The 8,087-nt window shown below is 40.1% G+C and overlaps 1 long non-coding RNA gene across 2 annotated transcripts in view; it reads right to left on the bottom strand.

The window, feature by feature from the left end:
* The window catches only part of LOC130256400 (uncharacterized), a 48,165-nt gene that overhangs the window by 18,518 nt on the left and 21,560 nt on the right, over positions 1–8,087 (bottom strand). The window contains exon 1 of one of the 2 annotated variants that reach the window (XR_008841105.1): positions 3,356–3,436. The exons of the other annotated variant lie outside the window; for it this stretch is intronic. This is a non-coding gene — a long non-coding RNA (uncharacterized LOC130256400). Of the gene's footprint in view, positions 1–3,355; positions 3,437–8,087 lie in introns of those variants that run through there. 2 annotated transcript variants of the gene reach the window in all.

The following is an 8,087-nucleotide window of genomic DNA, read 5'->3' as shown; positions in this document are numbered from 1 at the left end:
TACAAAATGTTTTGCCTAAGGTATTTGATTCATGCCTTTTATATGGCATAAACTAATTGTAACAACGCATAGTTAGTTTTACTTCTTGATGTGATAAGATAGGAAAGTAGCCTAACCACTGACATTTTAAAAGAAAATCAGGATCTTATGAGGAAAGGTTAAATGATTGATATAATGAATGCCACAGGTTATGTGTAACAGCAGGCAGCTCATTGATAAAACCTTTCTCATACTTCCCATTTCTGTTTTTTCTCACCATCTCCCCCAGAAAAATCCTACCAGAGGTTCAGATGCACTCTGTGTTGCTATAAGGCTTTTGGCTTTAATCATTCTTTTGCTGTTTTAAGTGTTACTGTGTGTTATGTGAAAAGTACCAATTATTTCCAAGTGCCCTGGGAGTCCTCTTGAGTCCTGCTCCTGTTCTGTCTGTTTACTTGTTTCAAAGAGCTCAGTTTCCTTATCAAAACTCCCCCACTTGGACTTGGCAGTATAGGTAAGAAATTCTAGAGTTCTCAGCACCATTTCAGTTTTCTTGTCTCTAGTCTTGTCTTATCAGATCTGAGAATGCCAATTTCAAAGAGAACTGCTGAAATTTCTACTATGTGAGTACGCACCTGTCAGGAGGAAAGCACTGAGGGGAGACAATAGTGTGGATCTCAGAGGATACAAAATGCTACAGCCAGCTTTTTTTCTTGTTCTATAAACAGTTCAACATTTTTTTTTCCTTCACCAAATTGATATTCAGCTATAAAATTTTTTCAAACTTGCTTTCAAAACTCCCAGAAGTTACTCCACCGTGTGATGGCCAGCCCACTCCTGAGGGCTGTGTTAGCTACTTGTGGGGCTCCTTCCACATCCCAGAAGTGAGGGGATTACAATGGCTCACATGCTGCAGCAGAGAACACAGAGCCATAGAATATCCTGAGCTGCAAGGGACCTAGCAGGATCAACTCCAACTCCTGACCCTCCCAAGAGTCACACCATGTGCCTGAGAGCATTGTCCAAATGCTGCTTGAACTCAGACATACTGAGGACCTTTTTGTTCTTTTAGTGCTTTTAATGGATTAAACTGTGGTAGTTTACTATGGACAATTCACCAGGACACAGAATTGCCCTGCACATAGCTTACAGCCAAGCAGTTATTTCCTGCTGTGATCCTTCATTATCTGGCATATGTTTTCCATTGCAGATCTGCTTGCAACTAGTTCTGTAACTCTGTAACTTGAGTCACGTTCATTGCAGTTGCTTAATGAAAAAACAGTGTGCAGTTTGAATTTATAGGTATTTATCACAGCTGTCTTTGTATAACTCACAGTATTCTGAAATATTCACTTACAGGCAGCCCATGCTGGGAGGGAAGAGAGGTCTGTGTTAGTTACCTCCTGTTAGCTCAGCTTTTTGTTTGCTAAAAATCAATGCTTTATTAATTTTCTGCATTATGACTTACTTGTGGTAAGTCCTCTATCATGACAGCAAAAAGAGGACTGTAAAATCTGTGGTAAATTACTTTGGACATGAATACAAATAAACTGGACCAACAGTGCTCCAGAACTTAATTCCCTGGCTTTATTTCAGGGCTTAAAATGGAGACTTAATGTTGGGCTTTTCCTTTAAACATTTCCATGCAGATTCATCACCTACAACTTTCACAGAATTCATAAGACTGATTAATCAAGGCCTACTGGTTCTAGCCATTTTGGAACCTACAGAACATGGTAAGACATTACTGAGCCACTTCAGCTGATGGCTGCTGAACTACCGAGCTCCTGCTGTCAAACTCCCTTAGGAATACACACTGATACCTGGACAGCAGAGCATAATCTGGCATGCATTACTCTGCCCATGGCCTCCCAGTAAAATCTGAGGTAAAAAATTAAAGTTACCAGCCAAATTGCTTTTCATGTGATGACAGACCATAATCACAGTTTGTGAGAGGGTGTTATGTAGTTTTATCAGGTACTAATTATTCAAAAGAGCCATATCATCCTGCTTACAACACACTGGTTTTTAACCCTGTAACATTTATATATTGGGGCATGAAATGCTGAGACAAGCCACACATTTAAATTGTAACTACAAGAGCTATATGTCAGCTTCAAGTACCTCAGTACATGCTAAGATTTGGCATGCAAACCTGAAAATTAGATTTACTACAGAATTTTCAAATATTAATGTCACTCATCCCCTATCACTAGAATCAGCCTGAGTGAAATGCTAATTTGAAACGTTCAAAGAAGTCTCAAAATATCCAGGTGAGAAACACATTGCTGCGATTCAGCCAAGTGCAAGTATTCTGGATTAATCCTAGCAGGTCTATTTTCTATCTTCTGGTGCAAAAAGCTCCTTGTGAATTCACTGGAAGTTATGAGACAGGCTTCTGTAAAACCTAAGACTACATTCAATAAGAGATCAAAAGTAAAATTCAGGTAGCACAAGAAATACAACTGCTTCTGCTAGTTTCAGTGTTTGTGGCAGGGGAAACCAATGGTCCCAAAAGCACTGCAGCTGGCACAATTAAAAAAGCATCACATATGACTGAGCAAGGGAGCTGTGGATGCAGGAGGAGCTCTGCCCCCAGCAGGCTCTCAAGGTGATGCTTACAAAGAGGACAGCTCTCCCAGGGCACCTTTCAGCCCAGCAGAAGACAATCCTTCAGCAGCAGCACTGATTCAAACAATCAGCCCCAGAGCTGGAATACAGGTGCCTGAGTGTTCCTTCACTCTTGGGCCATGCAGGTTTGGGCAGGAACTGCAGCTCTGGAGGCTGGGAAGTGCCCTGCTGGGGTGTCCCCTGTCCACCTTCCCTTCTCCCTGCTCAGCAGGAGCCCCCAGCTGCCTCCCTGATGCCATTGAGCCCTGCACACAACATGAGCTGCAGCCCTCCCTTTCTCTTCCCACTAATCTTTTCCAGTTTATAAAACTGACAAACAGAGGGTAATTGATGTTTTATAAAGATATGCAGCTTATTTATCAGGAGGAATGAAGTTGGAAAACAGCAGCACAAGATTTTTTCCTTATCAAAACAGACAAAGAACTGAAAGATAGATACTACCAGATACCACAATAAATTCCAATTCCCATCAAACAAACCATAACAAGTCATTAACATCCTCCCACTTGGATGGAGGGAGATAATCCTGTTGGTCTGTTAACAGAAACATAGCATTTGTTTTCAAGCCTTATTTCCCTCAGTTCAGAATTAAATCTTTCTAGAAGTAAAAGGTGTTTCCTTCCCATTCTCTTCCTTAGACTTCTACATTCTTCTTCCCAAAAATTAATTTATCAAGTTTATAATGTGAAATTAAGTGTATCAGACTAAGCACAGCAGAGATCTTTAAGAACTTAACTGAACTCACTGGTGACTGAAGAGTCAGAAGAGGTCTCCAAGCTGAGTTCCTTTATTTGGGTGGATCAAAGCAACATTTTCCACTGTCTGGGAGAAGAGAGCACAATTGAAAAGCTGACAGACTTGTGCTATTTTTCCAGTAGCTTTTCAGATAGAACATCAGTGTCATGCAAGAATGTAATTTCCCCCTAGCATCTGCAGCCATGGTTGTTCTTGTAGGATTCTCTTTGACCATGTTATCATTAGAACTAGGACAACTGAAATTCTAATTCAGAACTTTATAATAAAGTAATATATAGAATATATGGATACAAACTATTGCATCTAATTAGTTTGAATACAGAAAGTCTTCAGAGGCAAAAAGCAGAGAAAAATACATGAGAGAGAAACATAGAAGAAGAGCAGCAATATAATGAAATGGGAATGGAATTCAATCCAAAAAGAAGAGCAATTTGTTTTCATAGCTTGAGGGAGTAAAGGAACAAACCCACTGCAAGTGTTTACAGCCAGAGTCCTCAGATAATTGCACAAATACTGGTCAGCCCACGCACTGAGGTATTACTGAACACACCACCCCAGCCAAAAGGGAAATCTAATGCTACAAAATGCCTAGGCTGTTTGTATACTGGGGCAGGTGTGCACCCAGCACCTCTGCATCCCTTGATACTCCAGCTGGAATATTTATATGAGTAAGCTACAGCTCTCTTTTAGGCTGGCACCCCCTCTGCAAAGCTTGCATATGGAGAGAGAGAAAAGGGAGGGAGAAACCTGGGGACTTCCTTCTCCTTGCCCCACCATGTGAAGGTAAGTTGAAGCTAGGGAACAAATTCCATCCTGCTTCCAAGCGTAACCCTGTGAAGTAAAGCTCTTGGAATAGGGAATAAAAGCAAATCCACCCTCCCTTAGCAGCTCATGTCAAAGAAGCTTAAGCACAAGCCTAAAGTTAACCAGATGTTTAGGTTTCTGCTCGTGGGGCCTGTGCTGACTCTGCAGGATTGCTGGTTTACAGGACTGACTCACAGCAAGCCCAGGCCCTTAATTCTGCTGTACCTCTGCTCTGCTGATATGTGCTCCTTGGTATGCACACTCTGCAAGCACAGACCCAGATGCCAGATTTCTGTAACATACACAAAGCCATAAAAGTACTTCTCAAACTCTAACTATCTAGTTGATTCAAATAAAGCACATATATTTCTTGAAAATTAGATATAGATATATTTGTGTGATACACAAGTACAAAATGTTTTCATAACATTATCCATCACCCAAATATCCTAAAATGCCACAATAAAGCAATAGTGGCCAAAGACAAAAAATGCAAGAGAAAGGGAAAGCTACAGATTATGTTACAAGACATTCTTTTCAATCAATGACATGTTTAAAATTGTCTTATCCACAATGTCTATAAATAAGTGTGTTACTTGAGTTTAATTTCTAAATTATTCTTCAAAACTCTTTGCCCTTTTCTAGCCTAAAATGTCAGGTTCTTCCAAATGGACGTTATCTGCTCTAGAGATAGACTCCACTGTGGAGGAAGCTCTAGTTGCCAAGCACTTGGCAAGACAGATTTGCAATTAGGTACTTCCCTCTACCCTAGGGAACCTGGACTATAAAAAGAGAGCAGCAGACAGACCCGGATTTAACAAAAAGAACTGCACCCACTCCAAATGCTGCATGCCAAGTTTCAGGATAGTCTGACTTGCAATGAAACTTTAAAGATATTTTTCCAGCAGCCATCTCGACAGCCTGCTAAAGGCACCCACACTGTGGTGCCTTTCATACAGAAATATGATCCATAGTGAGGCCTGGGTAACACAACTTTTGCCAGAATTAGGACATATACACAAAGAATGCTCGTGCATTGCTATAAAACTCAGTCTATTAATTACAGTTGATAAGCAACATACAGGACACATGAGTGGTTGTGAAAAAGATTGCAAGATGTGCTGGTTAAAAGTCCATGCTAGAGGTACAGAAGCAGTCTGTGAATACGTGAGTGTACTCCTGCAAAAGATCTTTGCCTACAAAGGCAAACTGGCCCACAGATCCTTCCTTGGTGCTCCAGACACACAGCAACTGACTTGCTAATCCTGAAAATACCTCTTTCTTAGAGTTGTCTTTTCAAAAAATTGCTGCAGATGCACATATCATTTGAGGGGTAGAGATGAGAGGGTCACAAGGTGCTCAAGTCTCATCACAAGTTTTTAAAAAATGTTTTCTAGTCCTTTCTACTTTCTGAAGCATATAATGAAGAAGCAAGTTAAATGATCCATTTAAAAGGAATCTATGGAAGAAAGCCTAAGCATTTCTCTTAAAGATTAAATGTATTTACTCACTTCACATGTGAAATTTGCAGTGATAAAGTGCACATTCTTCCTTTTCTACCTGGTTAAGTTTGCTGAAACATACTAGTTCCCCAAAAATTTCAGCTGCTTGGAAAAGTATAATCCATCATGGGGATGAAAGCATACGAACAAGTGCAAGCAATCTGAACCATAGGAATATGAACTAATGCAGTACAGAGCACCTAAGTATACAAGAAAACATTTTCATTTATAGTTTTTTTATAATACAATCCAAAAATAGTTATAAAATTATAAAAGATTAATTTTACATTCTTTATGAAATTCCTTCTATAAAATAATCTATATACGATTCTAAAGCCAGATCTAAAAATGATTGACAGCCTATGTAAGTGCTGGCTGTACCTGCCCAGTCAGGCCAGTAAAAATGACCAGGGCTCTGCTTGGATTTTCAAATAAATTCTATTGCCTTTTTGCAAAGAGAGGACACAAGGAAAGAAACAGGATACCTGTAGCAGAAAGAAATAAAATTCTTTCTACAACTGCTGGATTTCTAGTAGCAGAGAATCTGCATAATATCTTTTCCAAATCTGATTTTTCCATTAGCTTTCATAATAATAAACAATGGTAGAGGTAAGATAGTTCTTCTTCTCATCTCTAGAGAGCTGTACTTCTAAAGTGATTGCTCAGATGGGGCACTGCTTGAGGCACCAGAATTCTACAGTATCAGGTTAGCAAACCTTTCAGGGGAACCAGAGAATTTACCCCTGAAAGATACTGGCAGTAACTCTTAAACTTCTAAATTTTATATGTATGTATTTTAGTCCAGTTTTGTCATTATGAAACTGCAATATGAGAAAAGTTTGCTAAATGTCTTGCTTAGTGTGTTGATGATAATAGAAGTACGTAATTTCAAAACAAAAATGACTTTAGTTCATGTTTAAAGAATGTACTGACAATGTTCATCTCTGAGTAAACTGAGGAACCATTGGGAACCACAGCAATGAGAAGTTCATTCTTCTCTGAAATACACAGGAACTGTTTATTTCTTCATGTGCTCAGACATTATCTGGACTTTCACTTACTTTTTACTGGAGCACATTGAATGAGAGTGGTAGCATCCTGGTAAATTAATTATTACAAATTCCCTCCATTTTTTCTCTCTTTTGATTCTAATTCTACAGGACAGGCACAATATTTCCACTCCTCCCTCTTAATTTTAGTTACTAGTTTGAAAAGACCAAAAATCACCTGAAAATATTTGCTGATATTTAGCAAGATTTTACTATATATTCCTTTCAAAACATAAGTTTACTTTTAGAAAGCATTTCCATTTCCAATAATTTCCAAACAGGTGAAGTTCAGCCACTTATTATTATAAGAGAATAAAATCTGGAGCTGCAGGTCCTGATTCAGGTTGGGTTGGCCTGTCTGTGATCCATGAGGACAACCTTGACAGGTAAATATGGACTTTCTAAGGTTCACGTAGCTCAGGTAGGCTCTGCCAGGGAAGGTCTTGCCTCCTGGGGCAGAGACATTTTGGTCCAAACAGGTCAAGGGAAGGAGGGAAGAGAAAATTCACACAACACCAGGTTCTACAACCTGCTCCTCATCACCCATGCCACCCTCCACTGCTGCAGGGCTGCAAATAGGATCCCAGCCTATTCTGCTTCTTTGCCAGGATTTTTTTCCCCCCAGGGTGCTCATGCTAGATAAAGTAGGCAGGAACTGTCATTTTGCATTCTGGCAGAGTAGATCAAAATTGTCCCAACCCTACCCATCACAGATCAAGGATCCCCCATCTTTGACACCTGCTATAGAGCAAAACCGAAAGTTTTCTCCTTGTATTGTCTCTCTCCTTCTTGGGGGAAACTGAGAGAGTATTTTGCTAAAGGTTGTTTGTTCAAGTCTAACATATCTGCATTATACTATTGAACTCTGAAGGTCTCCAAATACCACCACATAAAATAATTCTCAACAAACATCAGCAAGGTTCAGACTTGCAGCAAGAACCCCAAAGCCTGGGAACACACTGTAAGAAGAACACTGGAGAAACTGCTGCCCCTGTTCTGGTCCCCACAGCAACAGGAAATTTGTTAAACAAAAGCCTGAGCTCATCCCAAGAAGCAATCAATGCCCTCAGTACACAGGAAAAAGATATCTGAAAAGAGAGGTCAGGAAACATGCTGTCAATCGGCTTAGTCTGAGTATGACAGACACCTTTGAAAAAGTTTTGTTACTCCTTGAGAAGCATAAAAGGCACAGAATGAAATTTATTTCCATCAGCTTCTGTAGCAGTTTGATGACGGGCTGGGGAGTTCAGCCCAACACTGCTGTGGAGTTGGTGTCTTCCACCCTTTCAGCACCCACACTGCTGTGGTTGGTGTGTCCTGCCCTGGGACACTGTCCAGGAATGAGCAGCATGAGCAGAGCTCCATG

This window comes from Oenanthe melanoleuca, chromosome 8, assembly GCF_029582105.1.
Source record: "Oenanthe melanoleuca isolate GR-GAL-2019-014 chromosome 8, OMel1.0, whole genome shotgun sequence".
NCBI lineage: Eukaryota > Metazoa > Chordata > Aves > Passeriformes > Muscicapidae > Oenanthe > Oenanthe melanoleuca.
The sequence above is the reverse complement of the archived record's forward strand: the minus strand, read 5'-3'. Positions and strand labels throughout refer to the sequence as shown.